General features: G+C 40.2%; 1 protein-coding gene and 1 pseudogene across 1 annotated transcript in view; one reads left to right on the forward strand and one right to left on the reverse strand.

The window, feature by feature from the left end:
• The window catches only part of sdk1a (sidekick cell adhesion molecule 1a), an 815,932-nt gene that overhangs the window by 662,842 nt on the left and 129,241 nt on the right, over positions 1 to 23,849 (reverse strand). The gene's annotated exons all lie outside the window — the stretch shown is intronic.
• LOC145355205 (U2 spliceosomal RNA) lies at positions 8,925 to 9,105 on the forward strand (annotated as a pseudogene).

Consider the following 23,849-nt stretch of genomic DNA (forward strand, 5'->3'; position numbering starts at 1 on the left):
ACTATACTAATAATATTAGGGAAGATTTTAACCCTATACTGTGCTAGACATGACAAGGTGCAGTGAGATATGGAGAAGAGATAGGAAAATGGATTAACACTCGCATAGCTTCACCATATCTCATATACTTGGTTAGCATAGCTATTGGGGTAGATTTGAGTACTCCTGCCTCGTGGTAGCATCACTTGTCCCCTGATCCTGTGGCTGCCACAAACTTTCCCTGGGCATCGTGCTGGATTGGCGTGAACTACCCTCTCCACCCACCCATTCCAGCATCGACTCTGAGTCAGGTGGTAGGTACATTTATAATACAAACTGCTTTCGAAGAGGCACATAATTACAAAAAACATGCTTAATTGCTTTTGCCAACAGGCCTTGCAAATAGCCTCTCTGTCACACTGTTCCCCTCCCTTTCAAAGTTGACATTATCTCTCTCTCTACTTAAAAAACACATCCTTGACCCCGATATATCTTTGTAATTTATTCCATCTTTTGACCGTTAGGAGTCCTTCAATGCATTCTCAGTGCCCCACCAGTTCCATGACCTTTTTTTCCCGAAACTCTATCTGCTCTCCCCATTCAGGTAAACTTCTGCTACAATACTAAAATAGTATCGTTATAATCATAAATGACATTATTTTCTTACTGTGGTACATTATCTTCTCTCACTCCCCTCAAACCCTCTGCAGCCAACCACATCATCTTCCTCCATTGTCACTCCTCCACTGCTTGGTTCTATTATCCCAATGGCTTATTTTCCTGTCCCTGTATCATTTCCTCCAGAATTACCCAAAGATATATCCATGTCCCTCTTCTTTTCCTCTTTTAGATGTTGCCCTTTGATTAAATCATTTCCTGACATGGGGTCAGTTTTCCCCCATGGGCATTGATGGTACATAACTGTAACTCACCACCAACTCTCTGCTAGTTGCATCAAATATTTTGTGTTGGAGGACCCTCAATTCATTACATAGTGAAGGAAACAGCTTCAAAAAAGCTAATGCAGATTTTTGTGCTCCTCAACAGTTACAGAAATGAAACATAAGAAGGGGGAAGAAGTATGACCTGAGACAGTGTAGCTGCACAATATTTTTTCAAGTTAAGTGGTTTTTAGCACTGATCAGGGAATGATGGAGTAGGGAACTAGACTATTCAGCTCACCATGATGACAACTATTTCAAAAAAAATTTCCAGTGATGGTATTTGTTCCTGCTCCCTTTTTGTTAGCTTTTGATGACATTTTAGTCATTTTTGCATGCAGATTTATGTATCGATTTTACTTGCTTTTAATTTACAGTTCCTCACTTGTACAATTTTGATAGTTCAGTCAATTATGAGCAAATATTACACAAATTTACATATGCACTGGTTTGCTATCAGATGTGGACCAAGAACATGCAACTACGCCATATTGGTATACACATGTTAATGCATCTCTATCTGCTATGCCAGAAGTCACGACAAAGACACAGCAGGGTTAGTTATGAAAATCTGTAGTTTCCGTAGCTTATGAAGAATTCCGGGTCAGGTGTGAAAGTATTGCAGTATAGTAATGTCCAAAGAAAAAGTAGAGGGCTTAAAGAATATATAATGTATATATCTTGAATCTCCTCTATTCTGTTTGCATTAGCTCATTTTTGAACGATTTCTACAATTCATTTACTGTTGGAGTTTCTCACAATTCTTGTTGCTCCAGTGAGACTTCATTCCACTGTATAAAGGATTGACTTCTGACTGAGACTTCTAACTATTCCTGTCAAATGGAACATCAAGTTTCAAATCTCACTGACAGTATTTTAATAGGAAGCAATTTGTTTAACTGCTGCTGCTTAATGAAGTGAAGGCACGTTTGATTTTGGTCACTTCTGGAATGCTGTGTGATTACACTGACACAAATTTGCCACACTTTTCCTGCTGTGTGTGGGGGTGGTGGGGAATGAAGGGAGGAGACCTTCAATAGGCCAAAAGAATAGCTACATTCATGTGCCCTTGCCAAGCTTGCTTTGCAGCATCTCCACATCAAAGCTTGCTTTTGGCAGGGAGGGAGCACATAAGATAGATAGGTGCCCACCGCACAACATTTCCACCAATCCCTAAGCTCACCGCCATAATGGAAGGGCACTAAAATCAACAGCCTTCCTGTAATTTTTAAATAAAATATCCAAGGATTAATTGAAAGCATTAAGAAGCCAATTGACTCCGCTAATCTGCTGCCTATGCCATAAAACAAGCAGAGTTAGACAGGCCACTTAAAAATTTATTCTCGAAGACCAGTAAAGAATTACGTGCAAGTATTACAAAGGAAAAAAAGGTACTAGTTTCGTGGAGTGTCTTTTGTGGATGGAGGAGCAGCCCCCCCAAAGATAGTATCCCCCTCCCTCTTTCAATCCACATGCTGCTCCACTAAGCGTAACACTCCACCCCTGCACCAAACTGCCCAAGGGGGGAGCCACCTTTTTCTTATTCATTTGTGGGGCATGGGCATCATGGCTGGCCAGCGTTTATTTTCTATCCCTAGCTGCCAGAGGCCATTTGAGAGTCAACCACATTGTTATGGCTCTGGAGTCACATGAAAGCCAGACCAGATAAGGGCAGCAGATTTCTTTCTCTAAAGGACATTAGTGAACCAGATGGGTTTTTTGCAACAATCGACAATGGTTTCATGGCCATCAATAGATTCTTAATTCCAGATCTTTTTTATTGAATTCAAATTCTACTAGCTGCCATGATGGGATTCGAACTAAGGTCCCCAGAACATGAGCTCAATTTCTGGATTAATAGTCGAGTGATAATACCACTACATCATCACCTCTCCTCGCTTTCTGGACCTGCTTGCAATCCTGGTAGCACTGACTAATGTTCTCTTGATGTTGAAGGAGCTGTTGGCCAATTCCAGTGGTCAGCAGCTCCTTAGTGTGGGACTTTTCCTCAGTGAAATCCAGCTGTGTTCATGTAATACTCTGCCCAAAAACAATTCCACCCAATCCCCACTCAAAAATGAAAATGGATCCAGTCACATGATGTGACCGCAGAAATGGCTGTGTTTCTGTGAGCTCTGGCACTACTCATCTTTTCATCCTTTCACTTATCCTGATGAATAGCCCACAAATACCTAACCTTCAAGTGAAAACTCTGTACAACTCCCTGGAAGATTTCTGGATAACATTTGGGACCAAGTGCCAAGTAAATTGATGAGAATCCTCAATGGAAAGAAGCAGCTGGAGATGAGCCCTCAATATGGCGATTTGGTCAGTGAGTGGATTCTTGATCTGGCGATGTTGAAGGGGGTGTAGATGATGACTGATAAAGGTTGTAGAAGAAAAACTTAGCTTTTTGGCACAGAACTTCAATGCAAGAAGCTTGGTGAAAGAGGAAAGAATCCCTATTGTCGAAAATGCAGCTTCCTCAGTTGAAGCCCACTTTCAGTCCTTGGAAAATCAACTAAACGGTATGTCAGGTATCTTGACTGCTCTGGGGAGCCAGGCTAGAGGAGGAATTGTGGCCATTACAGAGACATGTATAGAGCAGGGACAGGAATGGTTGTTGCAGGTTCCGGGGTTCAGATGTTTCAGTCAGAGCAGAGAAGGTGGTAGAAGAGGGGAAGGCGTGGCATTGTTCGTCAAGGACAGTATTACAGTGGCAGAAAGGACTTTGATGTGGACCTATCTATTGAGGTAGTATGGGCTGAGATTAGAAACAGGAAAGGAGAGATCACACTGTTGGGAGTTTTTTATAGGCCTCCAAAAAGTTCCAGAGATGTAGAGGAAAGGATTGTAAAGATGATCCTGGATAGGTGCGAAAGTAACAGGGTAGTTGTTATGGGGGACTTTAACTTTACAAATATCGATTGGAAAAGCTATAGTTCAAGCACGTTAGAGGGGTCAGTTTTTGTCCAATGTGTGCAGGAAGGTTTCATGACACAGTATGTAGATAGGCCAACAAGAGGTGAGGCTACATTGGGTTTGGTACTGGGTAATGAACCAGACCAGGTGTTAGACTTGAAGGTAGGTGGGCACTTTGGTGATAGTGACCACAATTCGGTTACGTTTACCTTAGTGACGGAAAGGGATAGGCATATACCGAAGGGCAGAAGTTATAGCTGGGGGAAAGGTAATTATGAAGCTATTAGGCGAGATTTAGGATACATAGGGCAGAGTAGGAAATTGCAGGGGCTGGGAACATCTGAAATGTGGAGCTTATTCAAGGAGCAGCTACTGCGAGTCCTTGATAAATATGTATCTGTCAGGCAGGGAGGAAGTGGTCGAGCGAGAGAACCGTGGTGTACTAAGGAAGTTGAATCTCTGGTGAAGAGGAAGAAGGAGGCTTATGTAAAGATGTGACATGAAGGCTCAGTTAGGGCACTGGAGAGTTATAAATTAGCCAGGAAGGAGCTAAAGTGAGAGTTAAGAAGAGCTAGAAGAGGACATGAGAAGACTTTGGCGGATAGGATCAAGGAAAATCCTAAAGCTTTCTACAGGTATGTCAAGAATAAGAGGTTGGTTAGGGCAAGATTAGGGCCAGTCAGAGACAGCAGTGGGAAGTTGTGCATGGAGCCTGAAGAGATAGGAGAGGCACTGAGTGAGTATTTTTCGTCAGTATTCACGCAGGAAAAAGTCAGTGTAGTCGAGGAGAATACTGCGATACCAGGTAGTAGACTAGACGGGATTGAGGTACATAAGGAGGAGGTGTTGGCAATTCTTAAGAGTGTGAAAATAGATAAGTCCCCTGGGCCGGATGGGATTTACCCTAGGATTCTCTGGGAGGCTAGGGAGGAGATTGCAGGGCCTTTGGCTTTGATCTTCATGTCGTCATTGGCTTCAGGTATAGTGCTGGAAGACTGGAGGATAGCAAATGTTGTCCCCTTGTTCAAGAAGGGGAGTAGAGACCATCCTGGGAATTATAGACCAGTGAGCCTTACTTCTGTTGTGGGTAAAGTTTTGGAAAGAATTATAAGGGATAGGATTTATAATCATCTAGAGGGAAATAAATTGATTAAGGATAGTCAACATGGTTTTGTGAAGGGTAGGTCATGCCTCACAAACCTTATCGAGTTTTTTGAAAAGGTGACCAAAGAGGTGGATAAGGGTAAGGCAGTTAACGTGGTGTATATGGATTTTAGCAAAGCGTTTGATAAGATTCCCCATGGTAGGCTATTGCAGAAAATGCAGATGCATGGGATTGAGGGTGATTTAGCAGTTTGGATCAGGAATTGGCTAGCTGATAGAAGACAGAGGGTGATGGTTGATGGCAAATATTCAACCTGGAGTTCAGTTACAAGTGGTGTACCTCAAGGATCTGTTTTGGGGCCACTGCTACTTGTCATTTTTATAAATGACCTAGATGACGGTGTAGAAGGATGGATTAGTAAATTTGCTGACGACACCAAAGTTGGAGGAGTTGTAGACAGTGAGGATGGATGTTACAGTTTGCAGAAGGACATAGATAAGCTGCAGAGCTGGGCCGAGAGGTGGCGGATGGAGTTTAATACAGAAAAGTGTGAGGTGATTCACTTTGGTAAGAATAACAGGAGTACAGAATATAGGGCTAATGGAAGGCCTCTTAGTAATGTTGACGAGCAGAGAGATCTCGGGGTAGATGTGCATAGCTCCCTGAAAGTTGGCACCCAGGTTGATAAGGTTGTTAAGAAGGCGTACAGTGTGTTAGCTTTTATTGGTAGAGGGATTGAATTTCAGGGCCGTGAGGTCATGTTACAACTGTACATAACTCTGGTGCGGCCGCACTTGGAGTATTGCATACAGTTCTGGTCGCCGCATTATAAGAAAGATGTGGAGGCATTGGAAAGGGTGCAGAGGAGGTTTACCAGGATGTTGCCTGGTATGGTGGGAAGGTCTTATGAGGAAAGGCTGAGGGACTTGAGGTTATTTTCATTGGAGAGAAGAAGGTTACGAGGTGACCTGATTGAGGCATACAAGATGATCAGAGGATTGGATAGGGTGGACAGTGAGAGCTTTTTACCTCGGATGGTGATGGCTAACACGAGGGGACATAGCTTTAAATTAAGGGGTGGTAATTGTAGGACGGAAGTCAGAGGTAGGTTCTTTACTCAGAGGGTAGTAAGGTCGTGGAATGCTCTGCCTGCAGCATTTGTGGACTTGCCAACTTTAAGGGCGTTCAAATGGTCAGTGGATAGGCATATGGATAACATTGGAATAGTTTAGGTTAGAGGGTCATTAGATTGGTTCCACTGGTCAGCACAACATCGAGGGCCGAAGGGCCTGTGCTGCGCTGTAATGTTCTATGTTCTATGAATGTCCCGTGTGACTGACTTTTCAAAAGGTGCTGAAGGAGAACTCCTAGCTCAATTTGAGCCATGTTTTCTTAATCTCGATACGAAAGCTAGGCTTATTAATCATGAAGGGGAATGTTTTTTCTTCTGTTTGAGACTAGACTCCGTTAATAATCATGCATTTTCATAGTTTCAGTCAGAGGTTTTACTGAAGCTGTAAAGCACCTGAAAGCTATGTAAATGCAGTTTGCCCTGCTTTATCCTGCTATCATGAGAGTGACGTCTGACAGACTCTTATGGCTGTTTGACAACCCCACTAAGGTTTTGGCCTTTCTAAACTCCATGGATGGCAATAATTTGGAGTCGTAATGCTCACCAGATTGATTCCTGGAATGGAAGGACTGACACTTGGAGAGAAATTGGGCTTATACTCACTGGAATTTAGAAGAATGAGACGGGACCTCATTGAAATACATAAAATCCTGACGGGACTGGACAGGCTAGAGGCTGGAAGAATGTTCCTTGTGTTGGGAACTGCAGTACTAGGTGTCACAGTTTAAGGATAAGGGGTAAGCCATTCAAGACTGAGACGAGAAAGATGTTCTTCACTCAAAATTGCGAACCTCTTTTCTCGACCACAAAAGCTGTTGGGGCCAGCTCATTAGATATATTCAAGTGGGAGCTGGGCATGGCCCTTGTGGCTGAAGGGATCAAGGAGTTATGGAAAGAAAACAGGAGTGGGATACTCAAACTGCAATGTCAGCCATAATCATATTGAATGGTGGTGCAGGCTTGAAGAGCCAAATAGCCTACTCCTGCACATATTTTCTATGTTTCTTGTAATCTGCAGTTCATCACTAATCTTGAATTTTACTTCTTGTCGTTACATGCCTTTTTATGACTTTGTGTAGGTATTTTTCTAGCTGACAGGGGTTATCAAGTATACAAGCACCGACACAAATTTCATCTGTTATTATTTGAAAACTAGGGACGTCCATTTGTTTATAATGGAATTCATCCCTCAGTGTGTTCCTTTAATTATTCCAAGTTTAAGCCACAGGTTTGATCCTGTTATGTCAGGATCGTAAGGTGGTTCAGAGAACTAGCTGCATGGCTTCCAGTCCTGTGTCCAAATTGAATCCTAGTGGTTTAATATCCTTAAACAGCTTGACAGAGTGTTGGGGAGCGTGCCGTGTGGGTTATATGACACCAGGCCTGTGCGATATTTACTTTTTTTTCCTTATAATCCTTGCATTTATAATGGTGGTATCCTTAATATGAGCGGCGCCACTGTGAGGTGGTGGGTGAGTGGTTTCATGTAGAGGTTACAGGTATGGCCCAACAAGTCCTCACAGCTGATGAGGAAAGTCTCCTTTGAACCATCGGTGTTGCATAGTTTGTTTCTGTATTTTTGAGGTCAAAGAATCTCTGACGGACTCCTGTAAAGATGAGGTCAGAGCACATATCTGATATAGCTCAACATGGGGGGAGAACGGTTTAGTGTGGTGCGAGAATCTTGGCTGATCAGCCTTTTCTATACTTCTGTGAATATCCAAAATTCTCCTTGACGAGACACACAATGGCAGTAGCTACTTTGAAAATCCTGAAATATAAGTTATGTGGCACTGTCTCTGGTAGCCTGTAAGCGAGGTTAGGTAGTGGTGCCACAGTGCAGGGTTATCTGGAAATTATAGGACCACTTTGGAGCTGGACATGAGTTTTGATATCCAATTGGGCCCCATTGAAGTTATAGTGGGAGTTCTCTGGAGCAGCTATATCAGCCTTGCAATGGACAATCTGACAAAGATCACCCAATCTAGAGCAGCTACGTTAGTGAATTAGGTATACATTTTCAGTAACAGGTAATCTTTCAATCCATTATAAAACAGAACAAATGTGTGTGGGACTTACCCAGTGGCTTATAGAGTTTATACATGGAGCATATGCATCATGTTGACCAGAAACTTAGAGTGCCAACTTTCCAACTTGTTGGTCTGGACTTAGCTAACATGACAATTAACCTCAGTGTATCAGGTTAGTGAGCAGGGAAAACGTGGACCTGGCTGCCTCTAGAACATAGAATATAGAACACAGAAACAAAGGCACAAACAGGCCCTTTGGCCCACAAGTTGCGCTGAACATATCTCTACCTACTAGGCTTACCTATAACCCTCTATCTTACTAAGTCCCATGTACTCATCCAAAAGTCTCTTAAAAGAGCCTATTGAATCCGCCTCCACCACCAATGCCGGCAGCCAATTCCACGCACCGACCACCCTCAGTGAAAAACTTACCCCTGACATCTCCTCTGTACCTACTCCCCAGCACCCTAAACCTGTATCCTCTTGTGGCAGCCATTTCAGCCCTGTGAAAAAGCCTCTGAGAATCCGAGGCTTTCTCTCATCTCAAAAGCGTCTCTTTCATTTCTATCGAGTCATTGCAGTTGAAAGTATAAATATAAACATACAGATTGAGAACTGATTTGGTCCTATCTGTCATTCATCCAGTAGTCAAATGTTGTACAGTTGACCAATGACTATTTTCAAGTATTGGATGAAATATTAGATATTTGATGGAATTCAGCACCAGATGTCTTCTGGTGGAGAGAGAAAAAGCTGTTGGGAGATAATTTGCAGGCAACCTTTTGGAAAAAAAACAAAATCATCCTATTTAAGATTATACTTCTCGGCCTTTTGGCTCAGATCAAGTGTAGTATCGACATGCTGTGCTTGGTTGAAGTCATTAGGTTACATTTCAGCTTCCTTCAAACAATTTTTAAAAGCAGCATCTTAGCCTTCTGGCTAAGATGCAATTGAGATCAAGATTTGGAGGAGGAGCTAGACCTACTCCAATCAGCTTAGATCATGTAGATCAAGCCCAAGACAGGAGGTGAGAGCCCTGTCTTGTCAGCTATTGAGACTTTGAATTAGACTTGATTGGATTGAATTGGAATGAAAACAAAGATTGTACCTATCTTCAGAGAAACGTAGATGCGCTTTACCAAGGAAAACATAAGGAGTCTGCTGTTTCATTCCCATCTGGTGCAGCTGAACCGGTTCCTCTGCACTCAAAAGACTTCTATCCAAACTATAACTGTAGTACCAAAGAGAACCATACTGCATATCTGGCCTAAAAGTCTAGTCAGATTAATCAAGAATAATAAAAAAACTCCTGTCACACCTCACAACTACATCATTCGACCATCTGTTAACTTTTTGAAGTTCATGCCATTTTGTTTTTCCCATGCTGCAGCACTGCAATATTAAAAGCACAGTATTGCCAAAATGTTTTCAAAATCTGGCCTATGTTGGCAATGTCACATTTATTGTGCATCCAAGGTTGCTTTGAAAAGTGATAGTGGGTTTTCTACATGAACCGTTGCAATATAATGTGGCAATGGTGTCCCACAATAGCTGACCCAAGGATGATGACTGTATATGTTAGGATGGTGTGTGACGGAGGGGAAATTGGAGCTAATGGCCCCTCCCATGACAATTACGTAATCTTTCCTTCTTGCTGTTAGAGATTTATGGCAAGAAAAGAGCTGATGAAATACCTTTGGGTAATTACTACTGTGCATTCAGTAGACATACTATAGATAATACACTCATGGTGCTGAGTGGATAGAATATTGAATTTAGTGTCAAGTCACCAATCAAATAAACCGCTCTGTCCTGAATGGTGCCAAGTTTCTTGAGTTTTGTTATGGTTGCACGCTCAGTGTACAATAGTTGCCTCATCTAAAGCTTGATAAACACAGGTTTCTCCCATTTTCCTCAGAAAACAGTCCACAAATGAGAGAGACTGGGCTCATGACTCATCGTTGAACTGTCTCAAGTTCTTAGATTTCTTCTTTGTTTTGCAGTCAGGTGTGGTCTATTATTTCTGCTGCCTTATATTGGCTACATAGTTTAGCATTCTGTTTGCTTGAACATGCTGAATGCAAATTCACTGCAACCATGGGTTTCTTTTAGCTTTCAGCTCTAACACCCCCAAGCGCTTATAAAAACTCTGACTGTTGCTCTGTAGGATTAGGATTTGGATAATCTCATATCACTAATGTTTTACTTCCTCAAGTTGTAAGCAGCTAGAAATAATAAAACAATTAAATTGCTTTTGCCCAGAACTCTTCAGGATATGGATGATATTTAGTAAGAAAAGGTTTTGTGAACAAGGAGGTATTTATTCATAAAGAATTCTGAATATGGGATCAAACTTCTCACACAAAAGCAGGATAGCCAAGATTACAGCAGTTAAGAAAATGATCAATAGGTCAGTTAAGGAAATGAAACTAAACTCCTTTTGAGATGGCTGCTTGTAACTGGATGCCTATAAACTTCTTTCTTTCCTTCACAATTTAGACGTGAGAACAAAAGAATCATCAAAGATTGTATTCTCTCTCAAGAGGGAAAACAAGCAATGTTATTTATTCAGGCGGCACAGTGGCAAGCACTGCTGCCTCATAGCACTAGGGACCCAGGTTTAATTCCGGCCTCAGGTCACTGTCTGTGTGGAATCTGCACATTCTTCCTGTGTGCGCATGGGTTTCCTCCGGGTGCTCCAGTTTCTTTCCACAGCAAAGATATGCGGGTTAGGTTGACGGGCTCTGCTAAATTGATCCTAGTGTTAGAGCACTAAGAAATATGTGGGGTTATGTGAATAGGGCCCGGGTGGGATTGTGGTCAGTGCAGACTCATGGGCCGAATGGCCTCCTTCTACATGTAGGAATTCTATTTCTCTATGCCATCGTGTGTGTCAATGCTTGGTGAAATTCAGTGAAACAATTTGCAACCAAAGGTTAGTGGCAAATCCAAGAATCTTACAATGCCGAAATACTGTTGGCTTCATAGAGCCTCAATTTCTATACATTTATAAGGTCCTCATTGAACTGAGACTTATGCCTCTGAAATGCCGAGTGACTCTGGTAGTTTTAAATTTCCAATGGTCAAATGTACCATAATGAGCCACTTGAGGAAATCTGGATCATAGGAATTTAGAATTGGAATAAGGTTTCAAGATCCTTCATGTTGCTCCAAGCTGAGGAAGTGTGTTTGCCATTCCTTACAATGAAGTTTCTCTGATTCTGCAAAGCTCGGCTAAATGTATTTCAGTGCATCATTTCCCTTACTTTTTAATGACATATCGCAGCATATTTCCATTTAGTCATTCTGATTCAAGACTAGGATACAGCATTTGGAGAAAAAATGCCACATAAATGCCTTTTTTACAGATAGTTTCTGTGTGGAAGCATTCCCACAAATTCTGTACAGCTTAAGTGATAAATGTTGTGTTTTGACCATGCTTATAATTGAGGAATTAAAATTCAACAAATGTCACGAGTCAGTTCCTCCTGTAGTTAAAGACAGAACTACAGCCTCCAGTAATTTGAAAATGTTGAAAAATATTCACAGAAAAAAATAATATTGCCGGGTATTAACTCATTTAATACACTATTTTAAAAATATCTTACCATGGAACAGAATCTGTGCACCTTTTCACTGATATAATTTGATAGAAAATAAAAATTAATTTACTGTAACATGCTTCATTGACTTCTAAGGTATCTGGGTCAGAGGAAAAGATCACATTGTACATATGCATCTGCAGTGCTACAGGGGTTTATTCATTGACATTTTATTGGTTTTATCTTTTCCAATCTGTTGGTTGATTGCTTCAAGAGTTACAGAGCTGTTCAGTAGAAGATTATTTCTTTTTCAGATTGTGAGCATCAAAACCATTTGTTGGACTGAAGTTCGTAGGATACTGAGCACAAATAAACTGCCAAAGTGAGCTCTAGATTGTATTCAAGTGAAAATACATCTATGATTTCAGGTCAGTGAGAGTCAACTCTGCCATCGGGAACAGGGAAAAACTGACTGAGTTCATTGGAAATATTTGACATTTGAATCATGGCAAACTTTCTGAAAAAATATTTCACTACTATTTTTAGGGACATGCAAGTTGGTTGGTGTATATTTTGAAGATTTTGTTGTCATTGAAATAAATACTCAGCCAAGGGTACAAATAAGCTGAAGGCAAAAACAAGTTTACAACTGATTCTCTGGGATGAATTTACTATATACTATCTTTACATACAGTAACAATAGCTGATTGTTATGGAATGAATTATTAGATGCTCACTTTGCTCTGACATTCTGTGATATTGCAGGTTGCAGTTATTTCACTGAGCTATGCATAGAGGGATAAGAGATACTTCTCTTTATGGTTACAACCTTCTCCAAAGTCCAACACTGAACCAGTGACAGGGTGAGAACAGATATGAGGGGCCATTGTATGCTTTGTCGCTCATGAAAATTCTTCCAAAATCTTTATGGCCTAAATATTCCGATCTGGGTCAGAAACTCCATTTCCATCCCTGTTCAAACAAATAAGTACCCAATTACCTTCTTTTGACTGTTCTAGCGAACATACCGATGGAGGATCTGGTGAAATGCAATCAGTGCAGGAAACCTTGGCGACATCAACAGAAGCCACATCCCCATTTTTTGATGATATTGGCTGCTATATTCTGCTAAGCCTACACTAACACACTGAAGAGCTTTGGGAAACTTAAATAACTTATCAGCAAGTTAGTGAATGAGTATTGTATGGTGGAGGAGGTATTACAAGCCCAGTTGACTGTTACTTCTGGATGGAAAGATCCCAGTATGGAACTGTGGCTCAAACGACCGTAACTTTTACCTTTCTTTAGAAGATAGAGTCACAGGACTACTAATTCACTTTCAACTAGCAAAACACATTTATTAAACATGAAAAGTTTGACTATAATATCATGCTCCTTTGCTCACATTTATCTTCACAAATATACACAACTCAAAGATAGAACCCCTACAGTGCAGCAGAAGGGTATTCATCCATCAAGTTTCTACTGCCTCTCCAAAAGAGCATCTTCCGCAGACCTGGCTGGCTAGCTATATAACAGCTTTCCCTTCCAGCAAGGACATGCAAGTCGATTTTATCATCCATTTTTCCACTCCTCAGACTGATGTTTTTATTTTTTGCTGTCAAGAACATACAAGCTTAACAATAAGGTTGCATGCAAATAAGATGAAATATGGATCATACCAGAGGTCACTGTGGGAGAAGGAGAAATCGCTGTCATATTGGGATAGCTGAGTGCAGCTACCAGACTACAGGAAATATTGGAACAACATCACAGGCTACAGAGGACTAGAGCAGAATAAGACATATCAGATCGAACCATTATGTAACATTCTCTCTATGTCTGCATGGGTTTCCTCCGGGTGCTCCGCTTTCCTCCCACAGTCCAAAGAGGTGCAGGTTAGGTGCACTGGCCATGCTTAGTGTTGGAGAATTAGCAGGGTAAATATGTGGGATTATGGGAATAGGGCCTGAGTGGGATTGTTGTTGGCGCAGACTGAATGGCCGCCTCCGGCACTATAGAGGCTCTATGATTCTATTTGACGAACTTTAATTTCCAACTCATCACTCTTTCAGATCCAAATAAACAGCATTCTTCTACAAACTTAAATGCCACTTTAAATACAGTTAATAACCATAAACATACAGCCTCAAAGCTTGCAGGGAGAAAATTAATTTTTGAACTGCTTGCATAAACTCTGCCTTCAAACAATTCCCAACTAGAATTACAATTTCAAACTGCAAAAGCTGCTTCTTTGCTACAGACCTAGGACTGCATGTAAACCCATGACCCTGTCAATGACTCGAATCACAAATCCAAGGGGAATGTAAATAAACAAAGTCCATTAACTCTACTTAACATAACCACTTGCAAGACTTCATGAGTAATTATCCTGCTTTCTCAGCATCGGAATTGTATTTCTACCAGACATACCGACCACCTGTAGAATAAAGCTGAATTTTTAACAATTCTCCTTAAACATAACATATATAATTTGAATACTATCACATAATAGTATCACATAAAACATATCATTTTAATGACATGTATAAGCCAACAGCACCAATTTAATCTGAATGATATGCAAATTAAAATGGTCTCTAGAGTACTCCAGGTTAGATTCTCACAAAAGCTTGTGCATTTTTGCCACTCCTGCTCTATAGAATTCAGAGAATTCAGCTATGTACTAAAATCCAATCAAAGATACAGCTAAAATGAATACAGGTATTTAGTATACACCTTTTCATGTACCTCACACGAGTGTTAAGTCAATGGCTATGTGCGGCAGGCAGGAAAGTGAAGTTAATTCCACAATCAGATCAGCCACGATCTTACTGAATGGCACAGCAGCCTTAAAGGGCCAAATGGGCAATTTCATCTGATTTATAAATAATGTAACACATAAAATAGTGAAGCCAGAAAGTCTACAGTTTCTTCACAATATTGGGGTTCTATTCTGCAGCTTAACTGAGTACTCAAGAATGTCAAAGTCTTAAGAACAATTTGACATTCTTCAATACTCAGTTAAGTATTAATGAAAGACAATAGTCCATTACTGGAATAACAATGGACTATTTTCAACCATTATCTTCCTCCTTCATTCAATTCAGTGAACATGGTTGGGAATTAAATGATTAAAACTCCAATAGGCAAAAGAAATGTTTGGTTGCCTTGTTGAAAATATTCCGGACCAGCAAATTTCATTTCCAAAACATTTGACAAGTAGACAATGTCAAGAACTGCAACGTGATCAGATGATTGAAATGGAATTAAAGCAGCATTGATATGACAACCTGGAATATTTCTAGACTAAGTTCTATATTTCAAAACAATAAGGTAACACAAACAGCTGTACAATGAGGAACATAATTTTAGAGCTTTAGGAAGACACTTATTCAGAGAAGCTTCACCTTTTTTTGAGGAACGTTTGTGCAATACCATATGGGTTATTTACCGACTGAGTCATGATGGAAAGAATAGAACTACATACTTCAAGACATGAAAATGCCAAGTATATACTGAGCATAACGGATCAGAGGATATGAGCCTCTTTCAGAGGCCAATAACCATGCATTCCCAAAATCACAATGTGGTTATGTGCCTTGTGCAACAAGGCTTTGTGGGTTAGTGCTACCTCTTACTTGTATCTCATTAATTATGTCTTATGTGAGACTTTATAAGATTATGTTTTGGGATTCTGCATTTAATTTAGAGGAATGAAGGGGGTCATGTGGCCTGTAGTGAATTTTGCTGACAGAAGCCTGGTGGCTTGGGTGTTTAATATTAAAGTGGTGTCCCTTTTGTTTTACTGGCAAGAAGATGCAATATGTTCACGCCTGTAACAATGACCAAATCATCTGCATGGCTAATGACAAAATTAATCGCATTTCTTTAAATGAAATATTAATGTTCTTTTCACTTTTTTGTGCACTTTTTTTTTACACAGAATTAAATTATCTTTGTAGACAGTCTCCAGAGAGGCTTTAGGAATGTCAGGTTTTATAAATAGTTGTACTTAAACTGCCTATTTAGTTATAAGATTGAACGGAGGGCTGACAACTCACTAACATAATTAAAATATCCTTGCTCATTATCAGACAGATGGTGGCATAGTTGTAATGTCACTGGACTAGGAATCCAAAGGCTCAGGCTAATGCTCTGGGGACACAGGTTCAAATCCCAGCACGGTACCTGGTGAAATTTAAACTCAGTTGGAAACTGGCCTCAGTAAGATTTTTCATTTTCCAAAGTATTTTTCCAAAATATTTGACAAGTATACAATTTCATGAATACTAAAATGATCAAATGGAATGAAGTTGGGAATCTAAAGGATAGCTAACTAGCATTTCTACCTGGATACAATGTCTATTTGATTTATCTTGAAGATGAGTTTTAGATGGGAAGAATCCAGAGGTTGGATTGGCTTATAGCGTATTTTCTTAAAATATCATTGTACCTTATGGACAATGGCAGTCTATATGAATCAGAGAGATAGAGATTCAATGGTTCATCACACAGAATGCAGGTTGAAATTCACGCTCTGATTGGAGAGACTGGATTCGCCTAGCTTTGGCTAGAGGGAGGTATTGCCAGGGTAATCTCATTGGAAAAGCAATTGTGAAGTTGTCTGGTTGGAAAAGGAAAAGAAATAAAGCAAGCCCTTGGGCACTAAAAATCAGTGTGTCTACTGAAGGAAAAGTTGTAGAACGTGATTTTCCATCCTTTTAAATGTTAAGTGAAGATCTTTTCCATACTTTAGAGTAAAGGTTGCCCACTGAAATAACACTTAGTCAATGCTATTTTTACTTTATGTATTACAATTAAGGATTATAAACTTGAAATCTTGCGTAATTCCTTCAAATTTGTCACTGGGAATTCAGATTTCTTTTTCCAGTTATCGGCCTCCACAAGGATTGTAACAAAAGTGTGAAGAAAAGGGAAAACAATCAAAGAAGCAGAGGTAAAAATGTGCCATTGACAGACATTTTTTCTTTAATTTTTAATGAGGTGCGTATGTCATTCGCAAGATCAGCATTTGTTGTCCACCCCTAATTTCCCTAAAACTGAGTGGCTTACTCAAGCGCAGTTTGTAATCAACTGCGTCGCTAGGATCTAGGGTCTCATTAGGGCCGAACCAGTTATGGAACATTTTCTTTCCTTAAAGGTCATTAGTAAACCAAATGAGTTTTTACAACAATCGATAATAGTTTGAGGTCAGTATTACTGAAGCTAGTTTCCAACCGAGTTTAAATTCCAACCGAGTTTAACCAAGCTGCCATAGTGGGATTTGAACCTGCGCTCCTACACCATTAGCCCGAGACTTTGGATTCCTAGACCAGTGACATTACAACTATGCACCATCTGTCTGATGATGAGCAAGGATATTTTAATTATATTAGTGAGTTGGTTGTCAGCCACATTGAATTATGTATAAAAATAGTAATATATAAAACAGTACTATAAAAATACTATAAAATATTAATAAAGCAGTAACACAACGCATGAACAGTAATTTGAGTTAATACAAGAGATTATCATTTAAGATAGATTGCTTGTGTCAACTTTTGGTGCATCTGATGAGGGGAAGTAATTCAAACTATATGCTACAAAAAGGGAGTAAACTGGAGGTGTACGAAATCCAAAATACTTAAAATAAACTCCCAGATAAGAGTCTCTCAGATTGTAGTGCCAGAAGACTGGCGTTATTCCAGCTTGTTTGTGGAATTGACATGGGAAAGCAGCTCGAAAGAAATGAATATCAATGTATGTATGTCAAACTAATTGAATGTAATTGAAATACGTTTATATTGACTAACAATGCAGACAAACTAAATAATCTCTGCAGCAAAACTGGAGTATGTTTTTTTCCTGGCAAAATTTATGGAGACCCTGTGCTGCCCAAATATCAGGGTCTCCTTCTCAGTCTCCCTGGTCAAGTCCAAAGGAATGCAAAGACCAAGCCTGGCATCAACTTATTGGAGGAATTGCCAGAAAGATGACATTCTTAAATATCAGCCCTCATAAGAACATAAGAAATAGGAGCAGGAGTAGGCCATCTAGCCCTTCGAGCCTGCCCCGCCATTCAATAAGATCATGGCTGATCTGTCGTGGCTCAGTTCCACATTCCCGCCCTCTCCCCATAACCCTTAATCCCCTCGCTTATCAAAAACCCATCAACCCGCGTCTTAAAAATATTTAGCAAGGCAGCCTCCACCACCTCAACGGGCAGAGAATTCCAGAGATTCACCACCCTTTGAGTGAAGAAGTTCCTCCTCAACTCCGTTCTAAACCGCACCCCCCTTTATCTTGAGGCTGTGCCCCCTAGTCCTACTGTCCTTTCTGAACGGGAAGAGCCTCTCCACCTCTATCCTATCCATCCCATTCATCATCTTATACGTCTCAATGAGATCTCCCCTCATTCTTCTAAACTCTAACGAGTACAAGCCTAGTTTATTCAGCCTCTCCTCATAGCTCAACCCCCTCAACTCTGGTATCAGCCTAGTAAACCTCCTCTGCACTCCCTCCAAGGCCAAAATATCCTTGCCTAAGTACAGCGACCAAAACTGCACACAGTACTCCAGTTGCGGCCTCACCAATGCCCTATACAGCTGCAGCAAGACCTCCCTACTTTTATATTCAATCCCCCTCGCTATGAAGGCCAGCATCCCATTAGCCTTCCTGACCACCTGCTGCACCTGCAGGCTGGGTTTTTGCGACTCATGCACAAGGACCCCGAGGTCCCTCTGCACCGTCGCCTGCTGCAGTTTTTCGCCATGTAAGTAATAGTCCTTCCTACCAAAGTGGACCACCTTGCACTTGCCAACATTAAATTCCATTTGCCATTTCCTGGCCCATTCGCCCAGCCTATCTAGATCCTTCTGCAGACTCTCCTCCTTTGGGTGCTACTCCAAATTTTGTCAACATTTACTCAATTAGCTTCAATGCTTCCATCTTCCCAGCTTAGAACCACGAAGACTTTCAAGATACACTAACAACTAGAAAAACGAGGCTTTAGGATATGTTTGCTTTGCAATAGACTGTGTGGAAAAGTTGTACATATTGTTGCTTACATATATTCAATGCTATTATTACCTCTTTACAATAAGTACTTGGAATCATCATATTGTGTTGCCCTGGACACTTTTATTCTGTAGGAATATTAGATCAAAGAACAATATAGCACAGGAACACGCCCTTCAACCCACCAAGCCTGCCACTGATCCTTAATCTTCATTTAGAATCACTACTTATTGCCCATACGCCATTATTATCCCTCTGTTTGCCTCCTGTTCACGTGTCTATTAAGGTACACCTTGAATGTTGTTAATATGCCTGCTTCTACTACCTCTATTCGCAGTGCATTCCATGCACCCACCAACTTCTGTGTGAAAATCTTTCCCCACATATCTATCCATCAGTCCTCATAAGAACATAAGAAATAGGAGCAGGAGTAGGCCATCTGGGATGTGTAAGGCTTATAGTGGAACTAATTTGTCATTTATTAAACCCACGTAATTAATTACTCATACTGATCAAAATACAACTTCCATATTTTTAAAGATGCATTTATATAGAAGTATATTTAATTTAGTTTATTAAAGCAGCCAAAAACAAGTCATTGCTTTCCTTTATGATACAAATTTCCTGTCTTAAAAGTCCACAAGGCAAGAAACCTTGGGTCGCTGGCACTTAAGTTTTGGATACACAAGAGACGTCAGACAAAATGAACATGAATAACATGCTAACAAGAGAATAAATGCACTATATCTAAAGACATAAAAGAATCTAATCAGATTCAGATCTGTGGAAAATTAATGACTGCAGTACATAATAATGAAAAAATAATGGAATAAAACAAAACCCAAGGGATATATAATCATAAACTTGGGTAAATTGCAAGTAATTAAGGAATATTTTTAATTGTAGACCTAAACATAGAATTGAGGGCATATTCTCATCCGCTTGCTAGCATCAAATGTTTTAATGTTACATGCACCAAAGACATTTCAATTCAGATCTGCTAGTGGATAACTATCCAATCAATTATATTTTCTCTCTTATGTGACTGAGCGGTTTCCTATGGCAATATTAAATTACAATTCAAAGGTGTGGCAATAGGGTCTGAATTATGCGTGCTGCATGTTGGGTGCACCAACGGCTGAGATGCTCATACCTCGGTGACTTGAGAATCATGGCTGTGATTATGAAGTAATTGTACATGCACGAATCTTGTGTATTCAATTGTTTTGCTCACATTTTTTGTTCAGAGGCACCCAGTCGAAGATGGATTCTGCTGAATCTGGAGCCAGAAGGTGCAGGCCATTTACAGGGTTCTTTTTACATAGAAACAGAGAAAATAGGAGGGTTAGGCCCTTCAAGCCTGCTCCACCATTCATTATGATCACAGCTGATTATCCAACTCGATAACCTGTTCCCACTTTCCCCCATACATTTTGACCCCTTTATTCCCAACAGCTACATGTAACTCTTTGAAAGCATACAACATTATGGCCTCAACCGCTTTCTGTGGTAGAGAATTCCAAAGGCTCACCACTCTTTGGGCAAAGAAACTTCTCATCACAGTGCTAAATGGTTTAGCTCATATCGTTTCACTGTGACCTGGTTCTGGACTCCCCCACCATTGGAAACATATTTTTTGCATCTACGTTATCTAATCCTATTAGAAATATATAGGTTTTGATGAGATTGTCCCTCATTTTTCAAAACTCCAGCCAAAATCTTTCTAACTGACTCAGTGTCTCCTCGTATATCAGTCCTGCCATCCCAGGAATCTTTCTGGTAAACCTTTGCAGTGCTCCCTCTATTGCAAGAACATCCTTCCTCAGGTAAGCCAACCAAAACTGTACACAATATTTCAGGTGTGGTTTCACGAACACCCTGTTAATTGCAGCAAGACAACCTTGCTCCTCTATTTGAATCCTCTCACTATTAAGGCCAATGTATCATTTGCCTTTTGTACTGCCTGCTGCACCTGTACATTTACTTTCAGCAACTGGTGTCTCATTGCATATTCCTTGATCTCATGGCACATTTTTAATTTTTCTTCATTCTTTCATGGCTGGCTGGGCCAGCACTTGGTGCCCATTCCTAATTACTCCTTGAACTGAGTGGCTTGCTAGGCCATTTCAGAGGGCAGTTGAGAATCAGCCACATTGCTGTGGTTCTGGAGTCACATATAGGCCAAATTGGATAAGGATGGTAGATTTCCCTCCCTAAAGGACATCAGTGAATCAGATGGATTTTTAATGACAATCTACAATGGTCTCATGGCCATCATTTAATTTTTAATTCCATCTCCTACAGTTGGATTTGAATCTGGGTCACCAGAGTATTACGCTGGGTCTCTGGATTACTTGTCTAGCAACAATACCACGCCCCTCTTCCAACCTATAGCCAGATAGCAATCTGCTTTCCGAAGTGGAGAACCCTACATTTATCGACATTATACCATGCATTTATCCATTGACTCAACTTGTCCAAAACACACTGAAGCATCTCTCCTCTCTCCACATCATTCATCCTCCCATCCAGCTTTGTGTCATCTGCGAATTTAAATATAATATATTTAGTTCCCTCATCTAAATCATTAATATACCCTGTAAATGGCTGGATTCATAACATTGATCCCTGTGGTACCCCACTAGTCACTATCTACTACTTGGAAAATGGCCCATTTATTCCTACACTTTCTTCTCTGCCTGTTTTCTATCCATCTCAATAGACCACCCCCAATCCCATGCACTTCAATCTATTAGTGAGACCTTGTCGAAAGTCTTCCAAAAGTCCAAGTAAACCACGTTCACTGACTCCCCCTCATCAACTCTACTAGTTACATCCTTGAAGAATTCCAATAGATTTGTTAAGCATGATTTTCCTTGCGTAAATCCATGCTGTCTCTGTCCAATCCTGCCACTGTTTTCCCAGTGCTTTGCTACAAAATCTATTAGAATGGATGTTAACATTCTCTCCACTATTGATGCAAGGCTGACAGATATATAATTTCCTGTTTTCTCTGTACCTGTCTTAAATAGCGTGGTTACAATAGTTACCCTCCAATATGTAGGAACTGTTCCAGAATCCGCAGAATCTTGGAAAGATGATCACCAATGCATCCACTATTTCTAGGGCCACTTCCTCAAGTACTCTGGAATGTAGATTTCATCATATTTCAGTCCAAGACTTTCCTCAGCTGAGATGGATAATTAAGGAACTGTACAAATGTAATCTATTGTGTTTCATAAGAGAATCTCACTAAATCACAGTAAGATCTATTTATAGCCATTACTGTTTTCCCCCCACTCCCCGCCCTCAATAAACTACAGAACAGTGAATTACTCGCATGTCACATGGGGATCCTTGCCACTCATGGATCGCCTCTTCTTCCACACTCCCCACAGCAACCTGAGTGCAAATGTGTGAAGCAGGCAGTCAAGTGTGATTATCAGTCTGGACTGTAATTGAAACTTCTGCTTCAAAGTCTGGCATCAAACTTTGGTTTGCATCATTGCTGCTATACCAATGTGATTCAGTTGAGATTTATGGCCTGAATCTTCCAACTCGCCTGTGGCTGGGATTCTCCGGTCCCACTGCAATGAATGAAATTTTAACTAAGCACCAAATGCTCTATTCTCGCTCACACAGGTGGCAGAGTAAATGAGGTCAGAGAATATTTCTTGACTATTTGGCTGAATCCAAAAACAAAAATCACGATCTGGTTGGTTGATCTCTTAAATGGCAACAGTTGCATACTCCTTAGACTTGAGGTAAAAATGCTCAACTTTGTTACTTGTTGGGCTCATACTGTCTCTGAAATAGAAACTAAAAATGCCAGAAATGCACAGCGACCAACTGTTCAGATAGTTCACCCTGCATAAGAAGTCCCATGTAATTGCATATTATTATTGTTGTTGTACCTTGAGTGAATCAGACACAAAAGTTTATCCTTTGGGGTGCTGATGGGCCTACTATTACTTTCAGCTTCCTCCCTTGTTTTTTTTTCCACAGTACCTTTTTGATAATCCTATGTTCTGTGTCTTATGAATTTCAGTCACAAGTTACAGAAGTGTGCTGGCCTATTGTCTGAAAATCAATTAAAGATAGTGATTTTCAGTTTTCTACTTTCATTTGATTTGTCCGTGAATCACAAAATTATTTACAAGTCATTACATTTTTAAACAGATTTTAACAGCACGTGATTTCAAATTACTGGAATAAATGTAGAAGTGCAAAACTTGCTTCCCATTCCTCATGAACATTGATTTCCATACAGCTTGCTGAGGTGGCACCCCATGTTACTGCCTGTCCCTAGGAAACTGACATAGTCTAAGTGCCACTTAAACAAATGAATTTCTCCCCAGTAGTGTTTCTCAGAAACAGACTAGCTTATTATGGACTTCTGTTGATATTATCTAGACCATACCATCTGTAAGCCAGCATTTAATCACGCGTGGATCAACATTCCCACCAGAGGGAATTCTGGGTTAAAAAAATTGCATGGGGGTCAGGGGGGCATAAATGTTAATGAAATAATTATAAAGTAGCATAAATATTAGCACAAATAAACATAAAATTTATGATTATATCATAATGATACATTACATAGGTGAACAAAATCAAAGTGTACCCTCTTTATTACGTACTCTTGGCTTAATGTGAGCAATGCAGTGTTGGCACTGCTCTTTACAATTGCATCTAAGTCCATTGTCACTCTTCTTTTCTCAACATTTGTTGCCAGACCTGCTGAGGACTTCAAGCTTTTTATCTTTATTTCAGATTTTTAGCGTGTGCAATATTTTGCTTTTCACTTGTCAATACAAGTGTTGCTTTACTGTGGTCTAGAATATGGTCTAAGAACCACAAGAGAAGAACAGTAAAGAAAAGAGAAAAAAAATGGACAGACCGAAAGGCATTGCAGAAGCAATAATCACATCTCGTGGGGAGTACAGTGATTTTTATCCTCTCTTTACGTCTCATTCCTGGAACTGGGATTTAATAACTCACGGCACATTTTAAAGCAGGTGCTACCAAATGCATCTGTAATCTGTTCCATACCTGTTAGAAATGCTCTTAATTTTCAATTTTCTCAAAACACCACACACTCTTTACTTTGTTACATTCATCATCCTTCCAAAATTCTAAATCTTAGCTGCATCTCTGGCTGGAAGAGAAAATGCTTCT

Source organism: Carcharhinus amblyrhynchos, chromosome 18 (genome assembly GCF_965287045.1).
Source record: "Carcharhinus amblyrhynchos chromosome 18, sCarAmb.v2.hapA, whole genome shotgun sequence".
NCBI lineage: Eukaryota > Metazoa > Chordata > Chondrichthyes > Carcharhiniformes > Carcharhinidae > Carcharhinus > Carcharhinus amblyrhynchos.